This window comes from Amia ocellicauda, unplaced genomic scaffold (assembly GCF_036373705.1).
Source record: "Amia ocellicauda isolate fAmiCal2 unplaced genomic scaffold, fAmiCal2.hap1 HAP1_SCAFFOLD_64, whole genome shotgun sequence".
Taxonomy (NCBI): domain Eukaryota; kingdom Metazoa; phylum Chordata; class Actinopteri; order Amiiformes; family Amiidae; genus Amia; species Amia ocellicauda.
The window spans coordinates 134,717-159,225 of NW_027102994.1; the positions used below are offsets into that span (position 1 = coordinate 134,717).

Genomic DNA, 24,509 nt, shown 5'->3' on the forward strand with positions numbered 1-24,509 from the left:
TGGCTTACGGCCATACTAGCCTGAATACGCCCGATCTCGTCCGATCTCGGAAGCTAAGCAGGCTCGGGCCTGGTCAGTACTTGGATGGGAGACTGCCTGGGAATACCAGGTGCTGTAAGCTTTTGCATCTTTTACACACCAGAGGGCGACAAATCACGAGTTTTAACTTTGGATACACGCAATTTCATCATTATTTCAGATTTGACTTCCCCAAATACACAGGCATACAATAGATCTTGTTCTCCAACGTAAACGGTCCCTAGTAACTAGGGTACATTCGTAAATAAATTGAGCATCATGGCTAGAATTGACTAAATGTTGCCTAATCTTTCTCATCGAGAAATGACACAATTACAGCAACACAAAAAGGAACTCCACCGGACAAAGATCAGTGCTCACAAGGAGCCTCATTCAACACACACGGTTCCATTCCCATTCATGCAAAGCACGAAAGTGTAAAACTTGGGAACATACTTGATAGCAAAGATCACATTCAATCTCATTCAAGGCACGGATGTGAATGCAACGGGGTGAAATTACTGAAATGATGCCTGCCCTCGAACTGTGATGATGGACTACCCGACTCGCCAATAATATTGGGTTCTGGTGTATTGAAATACAGGAGCTGCTGGATTTGTGTGTTTTCTTACCCCCTCACCATAGTTTGTCAAATGTTTAAACAACTGAACTTATATTCAAGGTTTGTTTCTCTTCATATGTTTTACTGGTTTACATTTGTCTCAGCAACCTGTTGAATGATTCTTCTGCTTTCAAAACAAAATGACAACAGGATGAATGCACACACTTGAAAATACAATACATGCAATGTTATGCATCATAGTGATGCAACCTCCTTTCAGTTTCATACTGCATGTCAATTGAAATCCTTACTGAAATGCACACCTTCTCAAGATTGCGCTTGACTGGCGTGTCAGGCACTCAATTACAGCTGTTTTATCAAGAGAATGTGTTCGTTTTGTAATATATAGTTCCGGTCTGGTGTGGCACCCCAGCTAACGCACAACGTTGCCACAATGTTGCCACAACGTGGCGTGTTAGCAGGGACTGTCTGCGGCGCGCTGGTGTGTCCCGGGCTTTAGAGTAGAGAGACAGTTCAACTGTAAGTATGAACGGCAGAAACGGATATTGCCTTCCCTTTAAGTAGAGCGTCAGGGACAGCCTTCCTGGCTTACGGCCATACTAGCCTGAATACGCCCGATCTCGTCCGATCTCGGAAGTCAAGCAGGCTCGTTCCTGGTCAGTACTTGGATGGGAGACCGCCTGGGAATACCTGGTGCTGAAAGCTTTTGCATCTTTTACACACCAGAGGGCGACAAATCACGAGTTTTAACTTTGGATACACGCAATTTCATCATTATTTCAGATTTGACTTCCCCAAATACATAGGCATACAATAGATCTTGTTCTCCAACGTAAACGGTCCCTAGTAACTAGGGTACATTCGTAAATAAATTGAGCATCATGGCTAGAAGTGACTAAATGTTGCCTAATCTTTCTCATCGAGAAATGACACAATTACAGCAACACAAAAAAGAACTCCACCGGACAAAGTTCAGTGCTCACAAGGAGCCTCATTCAACACACACGGTTCCATTCCCATTCATGCAATGCACGAAAGTGTAAAACTTGGGAACATACTTGAGAGCAAAGATCACATTCAATCTCATTCAAGGCACGGATGTGAATGCAACGGGATGAAATTACTGAAATGATGCCTGCCCTCGAACTGTGAAGATGGACTACCCGACTCGCCAATAATATTGGGTTCTGGTGTATTGAAATACAGGAGCTGCTGGATTTGTGTGTTTTCTAACCCCCTCACCATAGTTTGTCAAATGTTTAAACAACTGAACTTATATTCAAGGTTTGTTTCTCTTCATATGTTTTACTGGTTTACATTTGTCTCAGCAACCTGTTGAATGATTCTTCTGCTTTCAAAACAAAATGACAACAGGATGAATGCACACACTTGAAAATACAATACATGCAATGTTATGCATCATAGTGATGCAACCTCCTTTCAGTTTCATACTGCATGTCAATTGAAATCCTTACTGAAATGCACACCTTCTCAAGATTGCGCTTGACTGGCGTGTCAGGCACTCAATTACAGCTGTTTTATCAAGACAATGTGTTCGTTTTGTAATATATAGTTCCGGTCTGGTGTGGCACCCCAGCTAACGCACAACGTTGCCACAACGTGGCGTGTTAGCAGGGACTGTCTGCGGCGCGCTGGTGTGTCCCGGACTTTAGAGTAGAGAGACAGTTCAACTGCAAGTATGAGCAGCAGAAACGGATATTGCCTTCCCTTTAAGTAGAGCGTCACGGACAGCCTCCCTGGCTTACGGCCATACTAGCCTGAATACGCCCGATATCGTCCGATCTCGGAAGCTAAGCAGGCTCGGGCCTGGTCAGTACTTGGATGGGAGACCGCCTGGGAATACCAGGTGCTGTAAGCTTTTGCATCTTTTACACACCAGAGGGCGACAAATCACGAGTTTTAACTTTGGATACACGCAATTTCATCATTATTTCAGATTTGACTTCCCCAAATACACAGGCATAAAATAGATCTTGTTCTCCAACGTAAACGGTCCCTAGTAACTAGGGTACATTCGTAAATAAATTGAGCATCATGGCTAGAAGTGACTAAATGTTGCCTAATCTTTCTCATCGAGAAATGACACAATTACAGCAACACAAAAAGGAACTCCACCGGACAAAGTTCAGTGCTCACAAGGAGCCTCATTCAACACACACGGTTCCATTCCCATTCATGCAAAGCACGAAAGTGTAAAACTTGGGAACATACTTGAGAGCAAAGATCACATTCAATCTCATTCAAGGCACGGATGTGAATGCAACGGGATGAAATTACTGAAATGATGCCTGCCCTCGAACTGTGATGATGGACTACCCGACTCGCCAATAATATTGGGTTCTGGTGTATTGAAATACAGGAGCTGCTGGATTTGTGTGTTTTCTTACCCCTCACCATAGTTTGTCAAATGTTTAAACAACTGAACTTATATTCAAGGTTTGTTTCTCTTCATATGTTTTACTGGTTTACATTTGTCTCAGCAACCTGTTGAATGATTCTTCTGCTTTCAAAGCAAAATGACAACAGGATGAATGCACACACTTGAAAATACAATACATGCAATGTTATGCATCATAGTGATGCAACCTCCTTTCAGTTTCATACTGCATGTCAATTGAAATCCTTACTGAAATGCACACCTTCTCAAGATTGCGCTTGACTGGCGTGTCAGGCACTCAATTACAGCTGTTTTATCAAGAGAATGTGTTCGTTTTGTAATATATAGTTCCGGTCTGGTGTGGCACCCCAGCTAACGCACAACGTTGCCACAATGTTGCCACAACGTGGCGTGTTAGCAGGGACTGTCTGCGGCGTGCTGGTGTGTCCCGGGCTTTAGAGTAGAGAGACAGTTCAACTGTAAGTATGAACGGCAGAAACGGATATTGCCTTCCCATTAAGTAGAGCGTCAGGGACAGCCTTCCTGGCTTACGGCCATACTAGCCTGAATACGCCCGATCTCGTCCGATCTCGGAAGCTAAGCAGGCTCGTTCCTGGTCAGTACTTGGATGGGAGACTGCCTGGGAATACCAGGTGCTGTAAGCTTTTGCATCTTTTACACACCAGAGGGCGACAAATCACGAGTTTTAACTTTGGATACACGCAATTTCATCATTATTTCAGATTTGACTTCCCCAAATACACAGGCATACAATAGATCTTGTTCTCCAACGTAAACGGTCCCTAGTAACTAGGGTACATTCGTAAATAAATTGAGCATCATGGCTAGAAGTGACTAAATGTTGCCTAATCTTTCTCATCGAGAAATGACACAATTACAGCAACACAAAAAGGAACTCCACCGGACAAAGTTCAGTGCTCACAAGGAGCCTCATTCAACACACACGGTTCCATTCCCATTCATGCAAAGCACGAAAGTGTAAAACTTGGGAACATACTTGAGAGCAAAGATCACATTCAATCTCATTCAAGGCACGGATGTGAATGCAACGGGATGAAATTACTGAAATGATGCCTGCCCTCGAACTGTGATGATGGACTACCCGACTCGCCAATAATATTGGGTTCTGGTGTATTGAAATACAGGAGCTGCTGGATTTGTGTGTTTTCTTACCCCCTCACCATAGTTTGTCAAATGTTTAAACAACTGAACTTATATTCAAGGTTTGTTTCTCTTCATATGTTTTACTGGTTTACATTTGTCTCAGCAACCTGTTGAATGATTCTTCTGCTTTCAAAACAAAATGACAACAGGATGAATGCACACACTTGAAAATACAATACATGCAATGTTATGCATCATAGTGATGCAACCTCCTTTCAGTTTCATACTGCATGTCAATTGAAATCCTTACTGAAATGCACACCTTCTCAAGATTGCGCTTGACTGGCGTGTCAGGCACTCAATTACAGCTGTTTTATCAAGACAATGTGTTCGTTTTGTAATATATAGTTCCGGTCTGGTGTGGCACCCCAGCTAACGCACAACGTTGCCACAACGCTGCCACAACGTGGCGTGTTAGCAGGGACTGTCTGCGGCGCGCAGGTGTGTCCCGGGCTTTAGAGTAGAGAGACAGTTCAACTGTAAGTATGAACGGCAGAAACGGATATTGCCTTCCCTTTAAGTAGAGCGTCAGGGACAGCCTCCCTGGCTTACGGCCATACTAGCCTGAATACGCCCAATCTCGTCCGATCTCGGAAGCTAAGCAGGCTCGGGCCTGGTCAGTACTTGGATGGGAGACCGCCTGGGAATACCAGGTGCTGTAAGCTTTTGCATCTTTTACACACCAGAGGGCGACAAATCACGAGTTTTAACTTTGGATACACGCAATTTCATCATTATTTCAGATTTGACTTCCCCAAATACACAGGCATACAATAGATCTTGTTCTCCAATGTAAACGGTCCCTAGTAACTAGGGTACATTCGTAAATAAATTGAGCATCATGGCTAGAAGTGACTAAATGTTGCCTAATCTTTCTCATCGAGAAATGACACAATTACAGCAACACAAAAAGGAACTCCACCGGACGAAGTTCAGTGCTCACAAGGAGCCTAATTCAACACACACGGTTCCATTCCCATTCATGCAAAGCACGAAAGTGTAAAACTTGGGAACATACTTGAGAGCAAAGATCACATTCAATCTCATTCAAGGCACGGATGTGAATGCAACGGGATGAAATTACTGAAATGATGCCTGCCCTCGAACTGTGATGATGGACTACCCGACTCGCCAATAATATTGGGTTCTGGTGTATTGAAATACAGGAGCTGCTGGATTTGTGTGTTTTCTTACCCCCTCACCATAGTTTGTCAAATGTTTAAACAACTGAACTTATATTCAAGGTTTGTTTCTCTTCATATGTTTTACTGGTTTACATTTGTCTCAGCAACCTGTTGAATGATTCTTCTGCTTTCAAAACAAAATGACAACAGGATGAATGCACACACTTGTAAATACAATACATGCAATGTTATGCATCATAGTGATGCAACCTCCTTTCAGTTTCATACTGCATGTCAATTGAAATCCTTACTGAAATGCACACCTTCTCAAGATTGCGCTTGACTGGCGTGTCAGGCACTCAATTACAGCTGTTTTACCAAGACAATGTGTTCGTTTTGTAATATATAGTTCCGGTCTGGTGTGGCACCCCAGCTAACGCACAACGTTGCCACAATGTTGCCACAACGTGGCGTGTTAGCAGGGACTGTCTGCGGCGCGCTGGTGTGTCCCGGGCTTTAGAGTAGAGAGACAGTTCAACTGTAAGTATGAACGGCAGAAACGGATATTGCCTTCCCTTTAAGTAGAGCGTCAGGGACAGCATTCCTGGCTTACGGCCATACTAGCCTGAATACGCCTGATCTCGTCCGATCTCGGAAGCTAAGCAGGCTCGGGCCTGGTCAGTACTTGGATGGGAGACCGCCTGGGAATACCAGGTGCTGTAAGCTTTTGCATCTTTTACACACCAGAGGGCGACATATCACGAGTTTTAACTTTGGATACACGCAATTTCATCATTATTTCAGATTTGACTTCCCCAAATACACAGGCATACAATAGATCTTGTTCTCCAATGTAAACGGTCCCTAGTAACTAGGGTACATTCATAAATAAATTGAGCATCATGGCTAGAAGTGACTAAATGTTGCCTAATCTTTCTCATCGAGAAATGACACAATCACAGCAACACAAAAAGGAACTCCACCGGACAAAGTTCAGTGCTCACAAGGAGCCTCATTCAACACACACGGTTCCATTCCCATTCATGCAAAGCACGAAAGTGTAAAACTTGGGAACATACTTGAGAGCAAAGATCACATTCAATCTCATTCAAGGCACGGATGTGAATGCAACAAGATGAAATTACTGAAATGATGCCTGCCCTCGAACTGTGATGATGGACTACCCGACTCGCCAATAATATTGGGTTCTGGTGTATTGAAATACAGGAGCTGCTGGATTTGTGTGTTTTCTTACCCCCTCACCATAGTTTGTCAAATGTTTAAACAACTGAACTTATATTCAAGGTTTGTTTCTCTTCATATGTTTTACTGGTTTACATTTGTCTCAGCAACCTGTTGAATGATTCTTCTGCTTTCAAAACAAAATGACAACAGGATGAATGCACACACTTGAAAATACAATACATGCAATGTTATGCATCATAGTGATGCAACCTCCTTTCAGTTTCATACTGCATGTCAATTGAAATCCTTACTGAAATGCACACCTTCTCAAGATTGCACTTGACTGGCGTGTCAGGCACTCAATTACAGCTGTATTATCAAGACAATGTGTTCGTTTTGTAAAATATAGTTCCGGTCTGGTGTGGCACCCCAGCTAACGCACAACGTTGCCACAACGTTTCGTGTTAGCAGGGACTGTCTGCGGCGCGCTGGTGTGTCCCGGACTTTAGAGTAGAGAGACAGTTCAACTGTAAGTATGAACGGCAGAAACGGATATTGCCTTCCCTTTAAGTAGAGCGTCAGGGACAGCCTCCCTGGCTTACGGCCATACTAGCCTGAATACGCCCGATCTCGTCCGATCTCGGAAGCTAAGCAGGCTCGGGCCTGGTCAGTACTTGGATGGGAGACCGCCTGGGAATACCAGGTGCTGTAAGCTTTTGCATCTTTTACACACCAGAGGGCGACAAATCACGAGTTTTAACTTTGGATACACGCAATTTCATCATTATTTCAGATTTGACTTCCCCAAATACACAGGCATACAATAGATCTTGTTCTCCAATGTAAACGGTCCCTAGTAACTAGGGTACATTCGTAAATAAATTGAGCATCATGGCTAGAAGTGACTAAATGTTGCCTAATCTTTCTCATCGAGAAATGACACAATTACAGCAACACAAAAAGGAACTCCACCGGACAAAGTTCAGTGCTCACAAGGAGCCTCATTCAACACACACGGTTCCATTCCCATTCATGCAAAGCACGAAAGTGTAAAACTTGGGAACGTACTTGAGAGCAAAGATCACATTCAATCTCATTCAAGGCACGGATGTGAATGCAACGGGATGAAATTACTGAAATGATGCCTGCCCTCGAACTGTGATGATGGACTACCCGACTCGCCAATAATATTGGGTTCTGGTGTATTGAAATACAGGAGCTGCTGGATTTGTGTGTTTTCTTACCCCCTCACCATAGTTTGTCAAATGTTTAAACAACTGAACTTATATTCAAGGTTTGTTTCTCTTCATATGTTTTACTGGTTTACATTTGTCTCAGCAACCTGTTGAATGATTCATCTGCTTTCAAAACAAAATGACAACAGGATGAATGCACACACTTGAAAATACACTACATGCAATGTTATGCATCATAGTGATGCAACCTCCTTTCAGTTTCATACTGCATGTCAATTGAAATCCTTACTGAAATGCACACCTTCTCAAGATTGCGCTTGACTGGCGTGACAGGCACTCAATTACAGCTGTTTTATCAAGACAATGTGTTCGTTCTGTAAAATATAGTTCCGGTCTGGTGTGGCACCCCAGCTAACGCACAACGTTGCCACAACGTGGCGTGTTAGCAGGGACAGTCTGCGGCGCGCTGGTGTGTCCCGGGCTTTAGAGTAGAGAGACAGTTCAACTGTAAGTATGAACGGCAGAAACGGATATTGCCTTCCCTTTAAGTAGAGCGTCAGGAACAGCCTCCCTGGCTTATGGCCATTCTAGCCTGAATACGCCCGATCTCGTCCGATCTCGGAAGCCAAGCAGGCTCGGGCCTGGTCAGCACTTGGATGGGAGACCGCCTGGGAATACCAGGTGCTGTAAGCTTTTGCACCTTTTACACACCAGAGGGCGACAAATCACGAGTTTTAACTTTGGATACACACAATTTCATCATTATTTCAGATTTGACTTCCCCAAATACACAGGCATACAATAGATCTTGTTCTCCAACGTAAACGGTCCCTAGTAACTAGGGTACATTCGTAACTAAATTGAGCATCATGGCTAGAAGTGACTAAATGTTGCCTAATCTTTCTCATCAAGAAATGACACAATTACAGCAACACAAAAAGGAACTCCACCGGACAAAGTTCAGTGCTCACAAGGAGCCTCATTCAACACACACGGTTCCATTCCCATTCATGCAAAGCAAGAAAGTGTAAAACTTGGGAACATACTTGAGAGCAAAGATCACATTCAATCTCATTCAAGGCACGGATGTGAATGCAACGGGATGAAATTACTGAAATGATGCCTGCCCTCGAACTGTGATGATGGACTACCCGACTCGCCATTCATGTTGGGTTCTGGTGTATTGAAATACAGGAGCTGCTGGATTTGTATGTTTTCTTACCCCCTCACCATAGTTTGTCAAATGTTTAAACAACTGAACTTATATTCAAGGTTTGTTTCTCTTCATATGTTTTACTGGTTTACATTTGTCTCAGCAACCTGTTGAATGATTCTTCTGCTTTCAAAACAAAATGACAACAGGATGAATGCACACACTTGAAAATACAATACATGCAATGTTATGCATCATAGTGATGCAACCTCCTTTCAGTTTCATACTGCATGTCAATTGAAATCCTTACTGAAATGCACACCTTGTCAAGATTGCGCTTGACTCGCGTGTCAGGCACTCAATTACAGCTGTTTTATCAAGACAATGTGTTCGTTTTGTAATATATAGTTCCGGTCTGGTGTGGCACCCCAGCTAACGCACAACGTTGCCACAATGTTGCCACAACGTGGCGTGTTAGCAGGGACTGTCTGCGGCGCGCTGGTGTGTCCCGGGCTTTAGAGTAGAGAGACAGTTCAACTGTAAGTATGAACGGCAGAAACGGATATTGCCTTCCCTTTAAGTAGAGCGTCAGGGAGAGCCTCCCTGGCTTACGGCCATACTAGCCTGAATACGCCCGATCTCGTCCGATCTCGGAAGCTAAGCAGGCTCGGGCCTGGTCAGTACTTGGATGGGAGACCGCCTGGGAATACCAGGTGCTGTAAGCTTTTGCATCTTTTACACACCAGAGGGCGACAAATCACGAGTTTTAACTTTGGATACACGCAATTTCATCATTATTTCAGATTTGACTTCCCCAAATACACAGGCATACAATAGATCTTGTTCTCCAACGTAAACGGTCCCTAGTAACTAGGGTACATTCGTAAATAAATTGAGCATCATGGCTAGAAGTGACTAAATGTTGCCTAATCTTTCTCATCGAGAAATGACACAATTACAGCAACACAAAAAGGAACTCCACCGGACAAAGTTCAGTGCTCACAAGGAGCCTCATTCAACACACACGGTTCCATTCCCATTCATGCAAAGCACGAAAGTGTAAAACTTGGGAACATACTTGAGAGCAAAGATCACATTCAATCTCATTCAAGGCACGGATGTGAATGCAACGGGATGAAATTACTGAAATGATGCCTGCCCTCGAACTGTGATGATGGACTACCCGACTCGCCAATAATATTGGGTTCTGGTGTATTGAAATACAGGAGCTGCTGGATTTGTGTGTTTTCTTACCCCCTCACCATAGTTTGTCAAATGTTTAAACAACTGAACTTATATTCAAGGTTTGTTTCTCTTCATATGTTTTACTGGTTTACATTTGTCTCAGCAACCTGTTGAATGATTCTTCTGCTTTCAAAACAAAATGACAACAGGATGAATGCAAACACTTGAAAATACAATACATGCAATGTTATGCATCATAGTGATGCAACCTCCTTTCAGTTTCATACTGCATGTCAATTGAAATCCTTACTGAAATGCACACCTTCTCAAGATTGCGCTTGACTGGCGTGTCAGGCACTCAATTACAGCTGTTTTATCAAGACAATGTGTTCGTTTTGTAATATATAGTTCCGGTCTGGTGTGGCACCCCAGCTAACGCACAACGTTGCCACAATGTTGCCACAACGTGGCGTGTTAGCAGGGACTGTCTGCGGCGCGCTGGTGTGTCCCGGGCTTTAGAGTAGAGAGACAGTTCAACTGTAAGTATGAACGGCAGAAACGGATATTGCCTTCCCTTTAAGTAGAGCGTCAGGGACAGCCTCCCTGGCTTACGGCCATACTAGCCTGAATACGCCCAATCTCGTCCGATCTCGGAAGCTAAGCAGGCTCGGGCCTGGTCAGTATTTGGATGGGAGACCGCCTGGGAATACCAGGTGCTGTAAGCTTTTGCATCTTTTACACACCAAAGGGCGACAAATCACAAGTTTTAACTTTGGATACACGCAATTTCATCATTATTTCAGATTTGACTTCCCCAAATACACAGGCATACAATAGATCTTGTTCTCCAACGTAAACGGTCCCTAGTAACTAGTGTACATTTGTAAATAAATTGAGCATCATGGCTAGAAGTGACTAAATGTTGCCTAATCTTTCTCATCGAGAAATGACACAATTACAGCAACACAAAAAGGAACTCCACCGGACAAAGTTCAGTGCTCACAAGGAGCCTCATTCAACACACACGGTTCCATTCCCATTCATGCAAAGCACGAAAGTGTAAAACTTGGGAACATACTTGAGAGCAAAGATCACATTGAATCTCATTCAAGGCACGGATGTGAATGCAACGGGATGAAATTACTGAAATGATGCCTGCCCTCGAACTGTGATGATGGACTACCCGACTCGCCAATAATATTGGCTTCTGGTGTATTGAAATACAGGAGCTGCTGGATTTGTGTGTTTTCTTACCCCCTCACCATAGTTTGTCAAATGTTTAAACAACTGAACTTATATTCAAGGTTTGTTTCTCTTCATATGTTTTACTGGTTTACATTTGTCTCAGCAACCTGTTGAATGATTCTTCTGCTTTCAAAACAAAATGACAACAGGATGAATGCACACACTTGAAAATACAATACATGCAATGTTATGCATCATAGTGATGCAACCTCCTTTCAGTTTCATACTGCATGTCAATTGAAATCCTTACTGAAATGCACACCTTCTCAAGATTGCGCTTGACTGGCGTGTCAGGCACTCAATTACAGCTGTTTTATCAAGACAATGTGTTCGTTTTGTAATATATAGTTCCGGTCTGGTGTGGCACCCCAGCTAACGCACAACGTTGCCACAATGTTGCCACAACGTTTCGTGTTTGCAGGGACTGTCTGCGGCGCGCTGGTGTGTCCCGGGCTTTAGAGTAGAGAGACAGTTCAACTGTAAGTATGAACGGCAGAAACGGATATTGCCTTCCCTTTAAGTAGAGCGTCAGGGACAGCCTCCCTGGCTTACGGCCATACTAGCCTGAATACGCCCGATCTCGTCCGATCTCGGAAGCTAAGCAGGCTCGGGCCTGGTCAGTACTTGGATGGGAGACTGCCTGGGAATACCAGGTGCTGTAAGCTTTTGCATCTTTTACACACCAGAGGGCGACAAATCACGAGTTTTAACTTTGGATACACGCAATTTCATCATTATTTCAGATTTGACTTCCCCAAATACACAGGCATACAATAGATCTTGTTCTCCAACGTAAACGGTCCCTAGTAACTAGGGTACATTCGTAAATAAATTGAGCATCATGGCTAGAAGTGACTAAATGTTGCCTAATCTTTCTCATCGAGAAATGACACAATTACAGCAACACAAAAAGGAACTCCACCGGACAAAGTTCAGTGCTCACAAGGAGCCTCATTCAACACACACGGTTCCATTCCCATTCATGCAAAGCACGAAAGTGTAAAACTTGGGAACATACTTGAGAGCAAAGATCACATTCAATCTCATTCAAGGCACGGATGTGAATGCAACGGGATGAAATTACTGAAATGATGCCTGCCCTCGAACTGTGATGATGGACTACCCGACTCGCCAATAATATTGGGTTCTGGTGTATTGAAATACAGGAGCTGCTGGATTTGTGTGTTTTCTTACCCCCTCACCATAGTTTGTCAAATGTTTAAACAACTGAACTTATATTCAAGGTTTGTTTCTCTTCATATGTTTTACTGGTTTACATTTGTCTCAGCAACCTGTTGAATGATTCTTCTGCTTTCAAAACAAAATGACAACAGGATGAATGCACACACTTGAAAATACAAAACATGCAATGTTATGCATCATAGTGATGCAACCTCCTTTCAGTTTCATACTGCATGTCAATTGAAATCCTTACTGAAATGCACACCTTCTCAAGATTGCGCTTGACTGGCGTGTCAGGCACTCAATTACAGCTGTTTTATCAAGACAAATGTGTTCGTTTTGTAAAATATAGTTCCGGTCTGGTGTGGCACCCCAGCTAACGCACAACGTTGCCACAACGTGGCATATTAGCAGGGACTGTCTGCGGCGCGCTGGTGTGTCCCGGGCTTTAGAGTAGAGAGACAGTTCAACTGTAAGTATGAACGGCAGAAACGGATATTGCCATCCCTTTAAGTAGAGCGTCAGGGACAGCCTCCCTGGCTTACGGCCATACTAGCCTGAATACGCCCGATCTCGTCCGATCTCGGAAGCTAAGCAGGCTCGGGCCTGGTCAGTACTTGGATGGGAGACCGCCTGGGAATACCAGGTGCTGTAAGCTTTTGCATCTTTTACACACCAGAGCGCGACAAATCACGAGTTTTAACTTTGGATACACGCAATTTCATCATTATTTCAGATTTGACTTCCCCAAATACACAGGCATACAATAGATCTTGTTCTCCAACGTAAACGGTCCCTAGTAACTAGGGTACATTCGTAAATAAATTGAGCATCATGGCTAGAAGTGACTAAATGTTGCCTAATCTTTCTCATCGAGAAATGACACAATTACAGCAACACAAAAAGGAACTCCACCGGACAAAGATCAGTGCTCACAAGGAGCCTCATTCAACACACACGGTTCCATTCCCATTCATGCAAAGCACGAAAGTGTAAAACTTGGGAACATACTTGAGAGCAAAGATCACATTCAATCTCATTCAAGGCACGGATGTGAATGCAACGGGGTGAAATTACTGAAATGATGCCTGCCCTCGAACTGTGAAGATGGACTACCCGACTCGCCAATAATATTGGGTTCTGGTGTATTGAAATACAGGAGCTGCTGGATTTGTGTGTTTTCTTACCCCCTCACCATAGTTTGTCAAATGTTTAAACAACTGAACTTATATTCAAGGTTTGTTTCTCTTCATATGTTTTACTGGTTTACATTTGTCTCAGCAACCTGTTGAATGATTCTTCTGCTTTCAAAACAAAATGACAACAGGATGAATGCACACACTTGAAAATATAATACATGCAATGTTATGCATCATAGTGATGCAACCTCCTTTCAGTTTCATACTGCATGTCAATTGAAATCCTTACTGAAATGCACACCTTCTCAAGATTGCGCTTGACTGGCGTGTCAGGCACTCAATTACAGCTGTTTTATCAAGACAAATGTGTTCGTTTTGTAAAATATAGTTCCGGTCTGGTGTGGCACCCCAGCTAACGCACAACGTTGCCACAACGTGGCATATTAGCAGGGACTGTCTGCGGCGCGCTGGTGTGTCCCGGGCTTTAGAGTAGAGAGACAGTTCAACTGTAAGTATGAACGGCAGAAACGGATATTGCCATCCCTTTAAGTAGAGCGTCAGGGACAGCCTCCCTGGCTTACGGCCATACTAGCCTGAATACGCCCGATCTCGTCCGATCTCGGAAGCTAAGCAGGCTCGGGCCTGGTCAGTACTTGAATGGGAGACCGCCTGGGAATACCAGGTGCTGTAAGCTTTTGCATCTTTTACACACCAGAGCGCGACAAATCACGAGTTTTAACTTTGGATACACGCAATTTCATCATTATTTCAGATTTGACTTCCCCAAATACACAGGCATACAATAGATCTTGTTCTCCAACGTAAACGGTCCCTAGTAACTAGGGTACATTCGTAAATAAATTGAGCATCATGGCTAGAAGTGACTAAATGTTGCCTAATCTTTCTCATCGAGAAATGACACAATTACAGCAACACAAAAAGGAACTCCACCGGACAAAGATCAGTGCTCACAAGGAGCCTCATTCAACACACACGGTTCCATTCCCATTCATGCAAAGCACGAAAGTGTAAAACTTGGGAACATACTTGAGAGCAAAGATCACATTCAATCTCATTCAAGGCACGGATGTGAATGCAACGGGGTGAAATTACTGAAATGATGCCTGCCCTCGAACTGTGATGATGGACTACCCGACTCGCCAATAATATTGGGTTCTGGTGTATTGAAATACAGGAGCTGCTGGATTTGTGTGTTTTCTTACCCCCTCACCATAGTTTGTCAAATGTTTAAACAACTGAACTTATATTCAAGGTTTGTTTCTCTTCATATGTTTTACTGGTTTACATTTGTCTCAGCAACTAGTTGAATGATTCTTCTGCTTTCAAAACAAAATGACAACAGGATGAATGCACACACTTGAAAATACAATACATGCAATGTTATGCATCATAGTGATGCAACCTCCTTTCAGTTTCATACTGCATGTCAATTGAAATCCTTACTGAAATGCACACCTTCTCAAGATTGCGCTTGACTGGCGTGTCAGGCACTCAATTACAGCTGTATTATCAAGACAATGTGTTCGTTTTGTAAAATATAGTTCCGGTCTGGTGTGGCACCCCAGCTAACGCACAACGTTGCCACAACGTTTCGTGTTAGCAGGGACTGTCTGCGGCGCGCTGGTGTGTCCCGGACTTTAGAGTAGAGAGACAGTTCAACTGCAAGCATGAGCGGCAGAAACGGATATTGCCTTCCCTTTAAGTAGAGCGTCAGGGACAGCCTCCCTGGCTTACGGCCATACTAGCCTGAATACGCCCGATCTCGTCCGATCTCGGAAGCTAAGCTGGCTCGGGCCTGGTCAGTACTTGGATGGGAGACCGCCTGGGAATACCAGGTGCTGTAAGCTTTTGCATATTTTACACACCAGAGGGCGACAAATCACGAGTTTTAACTTTGGATACACACAATTTCATCATTATTTCAGGTTTTACTTCCCCAAATACACAGGCATACAATAGATCTTGTTCTCCAACGTAAAAGGTCCCTAGTAACTAGGGTACATTCATAAATAAATTGAGCATCATGGCTAGAAGTGTCTAAATGTTGCCTAATCTTTCTCATCGAGAAATGACACAATTACAGCAACACAAAAAGGAACTCCACCGGACAAAGTTCAGTGCTCACAAGGAGCCTCATTCAACACACACGGTTCCATTCCCATTCATGCAAAGCACGAAAGTGTAAAACTTGGGAACATACTTGAGAGCAAAGATCACATTCAATCTCATTCAAGGCACGGATGTGAATGCAACGGGATGAAATTACTGAAATGATGCCTGCCCTCGAACTGTGATGATGGACTACCCGACTCGCCAATAATATTGGGTTCTGGTGTATTGAAATACAGGAGCTGCTGGATTTGTGTGTTTTCTTACCCCCTCACCATAGTTTGTCAAATGTTTAAACAACTGAACTTATATTCAAGGTTTATTTTTCTTCATATGTTTTACTGGTTTACATTTGTCTCAGCAACCTGTTGAATGATTCTTCTGCTTTCAAAACAAAATGACAACAGGATGAATGCACACACTTGAAAATACAATACATGCAATGTTATGCATCATAGTGATGCAACCTCCTTTCAGTTTCATACTGCATGTCAATTGAAATCCTTACTGAAATGCACACCTTCTCAAGATTGCGCTTGACTGGCGTGTCAGGCACTCAATTACAGCTGTTTTATCAAAACAATGTGTTCGTTTTGTAATATATACTTCCGGTCTGGTGTGGCACCCCAGCTAACGCACAACGTTGCCACAATGTTGCCACAACGTGGCGTGTTAGCAGGGACTGTCTGCGGCGCGCTGGTGTGTCCCGGGCTTTAGAGTAGAGAGACAGTTCAACTGTAAGTATGAACGGCAGAAACGGATATTGCCTTCCCTTTAAGTAGAGCGTCAGGGACAGCCTTCCTGGCTTACGGCCATACTAGCCTGAATACGCTCGATCTCGTCCGATCTCGGAAGCTAAGCAGGCTCGGGCCTGGTCAGTACTTGAATGGGAGACCGCCTGGGAATACCAGGTGCTGTAAGCTTTTGCATCTTTTACACACCAGAGGGCGACAAATCACGAGTTTTAACTTTGGATACACGCAATTTCATCATTATTTCAGATTTGACTTCCCCAAATACACAGGCATACAATAGATCTTGTTCTCCAACGTAAACGGTCCCTAGTAACTAGGGTACATTCATAAATAAATTGAGCATCATGGCTAGAAGTGACTAAATGTTGCCTAATCTTTCTCATCGAGAAATGACACAATTACAGCAACACAAAAAGGAACTCCACCGGACAAAGTTCAGTGCTCACAAGGAGCCTCATTCAACACACACGGTTCCATTCCCATTCATGCAAAGCACGAAAGTGTAAAACTTGGGAACATACTTGAGAGCAAAGATCACATTCAATCTCATTCAAGGCACGGATGTGAATGCAACGGGATGAAATTACTGAAATGATGCCTGCCCTCGAACTGTGATGATGGACTACCTGATTCGCCAATAATATTGGGTTCTGGTGTATTGAAATACAGGAGCTGCTGGATTTGTGTGTTTTCTTACCCCCTCACCATAGTTTGTCAAATGTTTAAACAACTGAACTTATATTCAAGGTTTGTTTCTCTTCATATGTTTTACTGGTTTACATTTGTCTCAGCAACCTGTTGAATGATTCTTCTGCTTTCAAAACAAAATGACAACAGGATGAATGCACACACTTGAAAATACAATACATGCAATGTTATGCATCATAGTGATGCAACCTCCTTTCAGTTTCATACTGCATGTCAATTGAAATCCTTACTGAAATGCACACCTTCTCAAGATTGCGCTTGACTGGCGTGTCAGGCACTCAATTACAGCTGTTTTATCAAGACAATGTGTTCGTTTTGTAAAATATAGTTCCGGTCTGGTGTGGCACCCCAGCTAACGCACAACGTTGCCACAACGTGGCGTGTTAGCAGGGACTGTCTGCGGCGCGCTGGTGTGTCCCGGGCTTTAGAGTAGAGAGACAGTTCAACTGTAAGTATGAACGGCAGAAACGGATATTGCCTTCCCTTTAACTAGAGCGTCAGGGACAGCCTCCCTGGCTTACGGCCATATTAGCCTGAATACGCCCGATCTCGTCCGATCTCGGAAGCCAAGCAGGCTCGGGTCTGGTCAGTACTTGGATGGGAGACCGCCTGGGAATACCAGGTGCTGTAAGCTTCTTCACCTTTTACACACCAGAGGGCGACAAATCACGAGTTTTAACTTTGGATACACACAATTTCATCATTATTTCAGATTTTACTTCCCCAAATACACAGGCATACAATAGATCTTGTTCTCCAACGTAAACGGTCCCTAGTAACTAGGGTACATTCGTAAATAAATTGAGCATCATGGCTAGAAGTGACTAAATGTTGCCTAATCTTTCTCATCGAGAAATGACACAATTACAGCAACACAAAAAGAACTCCACCGGACAAAGTTCAGTGCTCACAAGGAGCCTCATTCAACACACACGGTTCCATTCCCATTCATGCAAAGCACGAAAGTGTAAAACTTGGGAACATACTTGAGAGCAAAGATCACATTCAATCTCATTCAAGGCACGGATGTGAATGCAACGGGATGAAATTACTGAAATGATGCCTGCCCTTGAACTGTGATGATGGACTACCCGACTCGCCAATAATATTGGCTTCTGGTGTATTGAAATACAGGAGCTGCTGGATTTGTGTCATTTCTTACCCCCTCACCATAGTTTGTCAAATGTTTAAACAACTGAACTTATATTGAAGGTTTGTTTCTCTTCATATGTTTTACTGGTTTACATTTGTCTCAGCAACCTGTTGAATGATTCTTCTGCTTTCAAAACAAAATGACAACAGGATGAATGCACACACTTGAAAATACAATACATGCAATGTTATGCATCATAGTGATGCAACCTCCTTTCAGTTTCATACTGCATGTCAATTGAAATCCTTACTGAAATGCACACCTTCTCAAGATTGCGCTTGACTGGCGTGTCAGGCACTCAATTACAGCTGTTTTATCAAGACAATGTGTTCGTTTTGTAAAATATAGTTCCGGTCTGGTGTGGCACCCCAGCTAACGCACAACGTTGCCACAACGTGGCGTGTTAGCAGGGACTGTCTGTGGCGCGCTGGTGTGTCCCGGGCTTTAGAGTAGAGAGACAGTTCAACTGTAAGTATGAATGGCAGAAACGGATATTGCCTTCCCTTTAAATAGAGCGTCAGGGACAGCCTCCCTGGATTACGGCCATACTAGCCTGAATACGCCCGATCTCGTCCGATCTCGGAAGCCAAGCAGGCTCGGGCCTGGTTAGTACTTGGATGGGAGACCGCCTGGGAATACCAGGTGCTGTAAGCTTTTGCACCTTTTACACACCAGAGGGCGACAAATCACGAGTTTTAACTTTGGATACACACAATTTCATCATTATTTCAGATTTTACTTCCCCAAATACACAGGCATACAATAGATCTTGTTCTCCAACGTAAACGGTCCCTAGTAACTAGGGTACATTCGTAAATAAATTGAGCATCATGGCTAGAAGTGACTAAATGTTGCCTAATCTTTCTCATCAAGAAATGACACAATTACAGCAACACAAAAAGGAACTCCACCGGACAAAGTTCAGTGCTCACAAGGAGCCTCATTCAACACACACGGTTCCATTCCCATTCATGCAAAGCACGAAAGTGTAAAACTTGGGAACGTACTTGAGAGCAAAGATCACATTCAATCTCATTCAAGGCACGGATGTGAATGCAACGGGATGAAATTACTGAAATGATGCCTGCCCTCGAACTGTGATGATGGACTACCCGACTCGCCAATAATATTGGGTTCTGGTGTATTGAAATACAGGAGCTGCTGGATTTGTGTGTTTTCTTACCGCCTCACCATAGTTTGTCAAATGTTTAAACAACTGAACTTATATTCAAGGTTTGTTTCTCTTCATATGTTTTACTGGTTTACATTTGTCTCAGCAACCTGTTGAATGATTCATCTGCTTTCAAAACAAAATGACAACAGGATGAATGCACACACTTGAAAATACACTACATGCAATGTTATGCATCATAGTGATGCAACCTCCTTTCAGTTTCATACTGCATGTCAATTGAAATCCTTACTGAAATGCACACCTTCTCAAGATTGCGCTTGACTGGCGTGTCAGGCACTCAATTACAGCTGTTTTATCAAGACAATGTGTTCGTTTTGTAAAATATAGTTCCGGTCTGGTGTGGCACCCCAGCTAACGCACAACGTTGCCACAACGTGGCGTGTTAGCAGGGACAGTCTGCGGCGCGCTGGTGTGTCCCGGGCTTTAGAGTAGAGAGACAGTTCAACTGTAAGTATGAACGGCAGAAACGGATATTGCCTTCCCTTTAAGTAGAGCGTCAGGAACAGCCTCCCTGGCTTATGGCCATTCTAGCCTGAATACGCCCGATCTCGTCCGATCTCGGAAGCCAAGCAGGCTCGGGCCTGGTCAGCACTTGGATGGGAGACCGCCTGGGAATACCAGGTGCTGTAAGCTTTTGCACCTTTTACACACCAGAGGGCGACAAATCACGAGTTTTAACTTTGGATACACACAATTTCATCATTATTTCAGATTTTACTTCCCCAAATACACAGGCATACAATAGATCTTGTTCTCCAACGTAAACGGTCCCTAGTAACTAGGGTACATTCGTAACTAAATTGAGCATCATGGCTAGAAGTGACTAAATGTTGCCTAATCTTTCTCATCGAGAAATGACACAATTACAGCAACACAAAAAGGAACTCCACCGGACAAAGTTCAGTGCTCACAAGGAGCCTCATTCAACACACACGGTTCCATTCCCATTCATGCAAAGCAAGAAAGTGTAAAACTTGGGAACATACTTGAGAGCAAAGATCACATTCAATCTCATTCAAGGCACGGATGTGAATGCAACGGGATGAAATTACTGAAATGATGCCTGCCCTCGAACTGTGATGATGGACTACCCGACTCGCCAATCATGTTGGGTTCTGGTGTATTGAAATACAGGAGCTGCTGGATTTGTATGTTTTCTTACCCCCTCACCATAGTTTGTCAAATGTTTAAACAACTGAACTTATATTCAAGGTTTGTTTCTCTTCATATGTTTTACTGGTTTACATTTGTCTCAGCAACCTGTTGAATGATTCTTCTGCTTTCAAAACAAAATGACAACAGGATGAATGCACACACTTGAAAATACAATACATGCAATGTTATGCATCATAGTGATGCAACCTCCTTTCAGTTTCATACTGCATGTCAATTGAAATCCTTACTGAAATGCACACCTTGTCAAGATTGCGCTTGACTGGCGTGTCAGGCACTCAATTACAGCTGTTTTATCAAGACAATGTGTTCGTTTTGTAATATATAGTTCCGGTCTGGTGTGGCACCCCAGCTAACGCACAACGTTGCCACAATGTTGCCACAACGTGGCGTGTTAGCAGGGACTGTCTGCGGCGCGCTGGTGTGTCCCGGGCTTTAGAGTAGAGAGACAGTTCAACTGTAAGTATGAACGGCAGAAACGGATATTGCCTTCCCTTTAAGTAGAGCGTCAGGGACAGCCTCCCTGGCTTACGGCCATACTAGCCTGAATACGCCCGATCTCGTCCGATCTCGGAAGCTAAGCAGGCTCGGGCCTGGTCAGTACTTGGATGGGAGACCGCCTGGGAATACCAGGTGCTGTAAGCTTTTGCATCTTTTACACACCAGAGGGCGACAAATCACGAGTTTTAACTTTGGATACACGCAATTTCATCATTATTTCAGATTTGACTTCCCCAAATACACAGGCATACATTAGATCTTGTTCTCCAACGTAAACGGTCCCTAGTAACTAGGGTACATTCGTAAATAAATTGAGCATCATGGCTAGAAGTGACTAAATGTTGCCTAATCTTTCTCATCGAGAAATGACACAATTACAGCAACACAAAAAGGAACTCCACCGGACAAAGTTCAGTGCTCACAAGGAGCCTCATTCAACACACACGGTTCCATTCCCATTCATGCAAAGCACGAAAGTGTAAAACTTGGGAACATACTTGAGAGCAAAGATCACATTCAATCTCATTCAAGGCACGGATGTGAATGCAACGGGATGAAATTACTGAAATGATGCCTGCCCTCGAACTGTGATGATGGACTACCCGACTCGCCAATAATATTGGGTTCTGGTGTATTGAAATACAGGAGCTGCTGGATTTGTGTGTTTTCTTACCCCCTCACCATAGTTTGTCAAATGTTTAAACAACTGAACTTATATTCAAGGTTTGTTTCTCTTCATATGTTTTACTGGTTTACATTTGTCTCAGCAACCTGTTGAATGATTCTTCTGCTTTCAAAACAAAATGACAACAGGATGAATGCAAACACTTGAAAATACAATACATGCAATGTTATGCATCATAGTGATGCAACCTCCTTTCAGTTTCATACTGCATGTCAATTGAAATCCTTACTGAAATGCACACCTTCTCAAGATTGCGCTTGACTGGCGTGTCAGGCACTCAATTACAGCTGTTTTATCAAGACAATGTGTTCGTTTTGTAATATATAGTTCCGGTCTGGTGTGGCACCCCAGCTAACGCACAACGTTGCCACAATGTTGCCACAACGTGGCGTGTTAGCAGGGACTGTCTGCGGCGCGCTGGTGTGTCCCGGGCTTTAGAGTAGAGAGACAGTTCAACTGTAAGTATGAACGGCAGAAACGGATATTGCCTTCCCTTTAAGTAGAGCGTCAGGGACAGCCTCCCTGGCTTACGGCCATACTAGCCTGAATACGCCCAATCTCGTCCGATCTCGGAAACTAAGCAGGCTCGGGCCTGGTCAGTACTTGGATGGGAGACCGCCTGGGAATACCAGGTGCTGTAAGCTTTTGCATCTTTTACACACCAAAGGGCGACAAATCACAAGTTTTAACTTTGGATACACGCAATTTCATCATTATTTCAGATTTGACTTCCCCAAATACACAGGCATACAATAGATCTTGTTCTCCAACGTAAACGGTCCCTAGTAACTAGTGTACATTTGTAAATAAATTGAGCATCATGGCTAGAAGTGACTAAATGTTGCCTAATCTTTCTCATCGAGAAATGACACAATTACAGCAACACAAAAAGGAACTCCACCGGACAAAGTTCAGTGCTCACAAGGAGCCTCATTCAACACACACGGTTCCATTCCCATTCATGCAAAGCACGAAAGTGTAAAACTTGGGAACATACTTGAGAGCAAAGATCACATTGAATCTCATTCAAGGCACGGATGTGAATGCAACGGGATGAAATTACTGAAATGATGCCTGCCCTCGAACTGTGATGATGGACTACCCGACTCGCCAATAATATTGGCTTCTGGTGTATTGAAATACAGGAGCTGCTGGATTTGTGTGTTTTCTTACCCCCTCACCATAGTTTGTCAAATGTTTAAACAACTGAACTTATATTCAAGGTTTGTTTCTCTTCATATGTTTTACTGGTTTACATTTGTCTCAGCAACCTGTTGAATGATTCTTCTGCTTTCAAAACAAAATGTAAACAGGATGAATGCACACACTTGAAAATACAATACATGCAATGTTATGCATCATAGTGATGCAACCTCCTTTCAGTTTCATACTGCATGTCAATTGAAATCCTTACTGAAATGCACACCTTCTCAAGATTGCGCTTGACTGGCGTGTCAGGCACTCAATTACAGCTGTTTTATCAAGACAATGTGTTCGTTTTGTAATATATAGTTCCGGTCTGGTGTGGCACCCCAGCTAACGCACAACGTTGCCACAATGTTGCCACAACGTTTCGTGTTAGCAGGGACTGTCTGCGGCGCGCTGGTGTGTCCCGGGCTTTAGAGTAGAGAGACAGTTCAACTGTAAGTATGAACGGCAGAAACGGATATTGCCTTCCCTTTAAGTAGAGCGTCAGGGACAGCCTCCCTGGCTTACGGCCATACTAGCCTGAATACGCCCGATCTCGTCCGATCTCGGAAGCTAAGCAGGCTCGGGCCTTGTCAGTACTTGGATGGGAGACCGCCTGGGAATACCAGGTGCTGTAAGCTTTTGCATCTTTTACAAACCAAAGGGCGACAAATCACAAGTTTTAACTTTGGATACACGCAATTTCATCATTATTTCAGATTTGACTTCCCCAAATACACAGGCATTCAATAGATCTTGTTCTCCAACGTAATCGGTCCCTAGTAACTATTGTACATTTGTAAATAAATTGAGCATCATGGCTAGAAGTGACTAAATGTTGCCTAATCTTTCTCATCGAGAAATGACACAATTACAGCAACACAAAAAGGAACTCCACCGGACAAAGTTCAGTGCTCACAAGGAGCCTCATTCAACACACACGGTTCCATTCCCATTCATGCAAAGCACGAAAGTGTAAAACTTGGGAACATACTTGAGAGCAAAGATCACATTGAATCTCATTCAAGGCACGGATGTGAATGCAACGGGATGAAATTACTGAAATGATGCCTGCCCTCGAACTGTGATGATGGACTACCCGACTCGCCAATAATATTGGGTTCTGGTGTATTGAAATACAGGAGCTGCTGGATTTGTGTGTTTTCTTACCCCCTCACCATAGTTTGTCAAATGTTTAAACAACTGAACTTATATTCAAGGTTTGTTTCTCTTCATATGTTTTACTGGTTTACATTTGTCTCAGCAACCTGTTGAATGATTCTTCTGCTTTCAAAACAAAATGACAACAGGATGAATGCACACACTTGAAAATACAAAACATGCAATGTTATGCATCATAGTGATGCAACCTCCTTTCAGTTTCATACTGCATGTCAATTGAAATCCTTACTGAAATGCACACCTTCT

The 24,509-nt window shown here is 43.4% G+C and overlaps 21 non-coding genes across 21 annotated transcripts; all 21 read left to right on the plus strand.

The window, feature by feature from the left end:
* Window positions 1–2: 2 nt before the first annotated feature.
* Window positions 3–121, plus strand: LOC136740472 (5S ribosomal RNA). Its single transcript, XR_010813306.1, has one exon. It is a non-coding gene; the product is annotated as a 5S ribosomal RNA (ribosomal RNA).
* Window positions 122–1,187: 1,066 nt separating this feature from the next.
* On the plus strand, window positions 1,188–1,306 carry LOC136740709 (5S ribosomal RNA). Its single transcript, XR_010813527.1, has one exon. It is a non-coding gene; the product is annotated as a 5S ribosomal RNA (ribosomal RNA).
* Window positions 1,307–2,361: 1,055 nt separating this feature from the next.
* On the plus strand, window positions 2,362–2,480 carry LOC136740601 (5S ribosomal RNA). Its single transcript, XR_010813428.1, has one exon. It is a non-coding gene; the product is annotated as a 5S ribosomal RNA (ribosomal RNA).
* Window positions 2,481–3,545: 1,065 nt separating this feature from the next.
* Window positions 3,546–3,664, plus strand: LOC136740693 (5S ribosomal RNA). The gene has a single exon (XR_010813512.1). It is a non-coding gene; the product is annotated as a 5S ribosomal RNA (ribosomal RNA).
* Window positions 3,665–4,730: 1,066 nt separating this feature from the next.
* LOC136740547 (5S ribosomal RNA) lies at window positions 4,731–4,849 on the plus strand. Its single transcript, XR_010813376.1, has one exon. It is a non-coding gene; the product is annotated as a 5S ribosomal RNA (ribosomal RNA).
* Window positions 4,850–5,915: 1,066 nt separating this feature from the next.
* LOC136740441 (5S ribosomal RNA) lies at window positions 5,916–6,034 on the plus strand. Its single transcript, XR_010813276.1, has one exon. It is a non-coding gene; the product is annotated as a 5S ribosomal RNA (ribosomal RNA).
* Window positions 6,035–7,089: 1,055 nt separating this feature from the next.
* On the plus strand, window positions 7,090–7,208 carry LOC136740685 (5S ribosomal RNA). The gene has a single exon (XR_010813505.1). It is a non-coding gene; the product is annotated as a 5S ribosomal RNA (ribosomal RNA).
* Window positions 7,209–8,263: 1,055 nt separating this feature from the next.
* LOC136740694 (5S ribosomal RNA) lies at window positions 8,264–8,382 on the plus strand. Its single transcript, XR_010813513.1, has one exon. It is a non-coding gene; the product is annotated as a 5S ribosomal RNA (ribosomal RNA).
* Window positions 8,383–9,448: 1,066 nt separating this feature from the next.
* LOC136740696 (5S ribosomal RNA) lies at window positions 9,449–9,567 on the plus strand. Its single transcript, XR_010813515.1, has one exon. It is a non-coding gene; the product is annotated as a 5S ribosomal RNA (ribosomal RNA).
* A 1,066-nt stretch (window positions 9,568–10,633) lies between these two features.
* On the plus strand, window positions 10,634–10,752 carry LOC136740648 (5S ribosomal RNA). The gene has a single exon (XR_010813471.1). It is a non-coding gene; the product is annotated as a 5S ribosomal RNA (ribosomal RNA).
* A 1,066-nt stretch (window positions 10,753–11,818) lies between these two features.
* On the plus strand, window positions 11,819–11,937 carry LOC136740475 (5S ribosomal RNA). The gene has a single exon (XR_010813308.1). It is a non-coding gene; the product is annotated as a 5S ribosomal RNA (ribosomal RNA).
* Window positions 11,938–12,993: 1,056 nt separating this feature from the next.
* LOC136740708 (5S ribosomal RNA) lies at window positions 12,994–13,112 on the plus strand. Its single transcript, XR_010813526.1, has one exon. It is a non-coding gene; the product is annotated as a 5S ribosomal RNA (ribosomal RNA).
* A 1,056-nt stretch (window positions 13,113–14,168) lies between these two features.
* Window positions 14,169–14,287, plus strand: LOC136740394 (5S ribosomal RNA). Its single transcript, XR_010813230.1, has one exon. It is a non-coding gene; the product is annotated as a 5S ribosomal RNA (ribosomal RNA).
* A 1,055-nt stretch (window positions 14,288–15,342) lies between these two features.
* On the plus strand, window positions 15,343–15,461 carry LOC136740471 (5S ribosomal RNA). The gene has a single exon (XR_010813305.1). It is a non-coding gene; the product is annotated as a 5S ribosomal RNA (ribosomal RNA).
* A 1,066-nt stretch (window positions 15,462–16,527) lies between these two features.
* Window positions 16,528–16,646, plus strand: LOC136740513 (5S ribosomal RNA). The gene has a single exon (XR_010813343.1). It is a non-coding gene; the product is annotated as a 5S ribosomal RNA (ribosomal RNA).
* A 1,055-nt stretch (window positions 16,647–17,701) lies between these two features.
* LOC136740652 (5S ribosomal RNA) lies at window positions 17,702–17,820 on the plus strand. Its single transcript, XR_010813475.1, has one exon. It is a non-coding gene; the product is annotated as a 5S ribosomal RNA (ribosomal RNA).
* Window positions 17,821–18,874: 1,054 nt separating this feature from the next.
* Window positions 18,875–18,993, plus strand: LOC136740503 (5S ribosomal RNA). Its single transcript, XR_010813334.1, has one exon. It is a non-coding gene; the product is annotated as a 5S ribosomal RNA (ribosomal RNA).
* Window positions 18,994–20,048: 1,055 nt separating this feature from the next.
* On the plus strand, window positions 20,049–20,167 carry LOC136740695 (5S ribosomal RNA). Its single transcript, XR_010813514.1, has one exon. It is a non-coding gene; the product is annotated as a 5S ribosomal RNA (ribosomal RNA).
* A 1,066-nt stretch (window positions 20,168–21,233) lies between these two features.
* Window positions 21,234–21,352, plus strand: LOC136740720 (5S ribosomal RNA). Its single transcript, XR_010813534.1, has one exon. It is a non-coding gene; the product is annotated as a 5S ribosomal RNA (ribosomal RNA).
* A 1,066-nt stretch (window positions 21,353–22,418) lies between these two features.
* On the plus strand, window positions 22,419–22,537 carry LOC136740673 (5S ribosomal RNA). The gene has a single exon (XR_010813495.1). It is a non-coding gene; the product is annotated as a 5S ribosomal RNA (ribosomal RNA).
* Window positions 22,538–23,603: 1,066 nt separating this feature from the next.
* On the plus strand, window positions 23,604–23,722 carry LOC136740559 (5S ribosomal RNA). The gene has a single exon (XR_010813388.1). It is a non-coding gene; the product is annotated as a 5S ribosomal RNA (ribosomal RNA).
* Window positions 23,723–24,509: the final 787 nt, after the last annotated feature.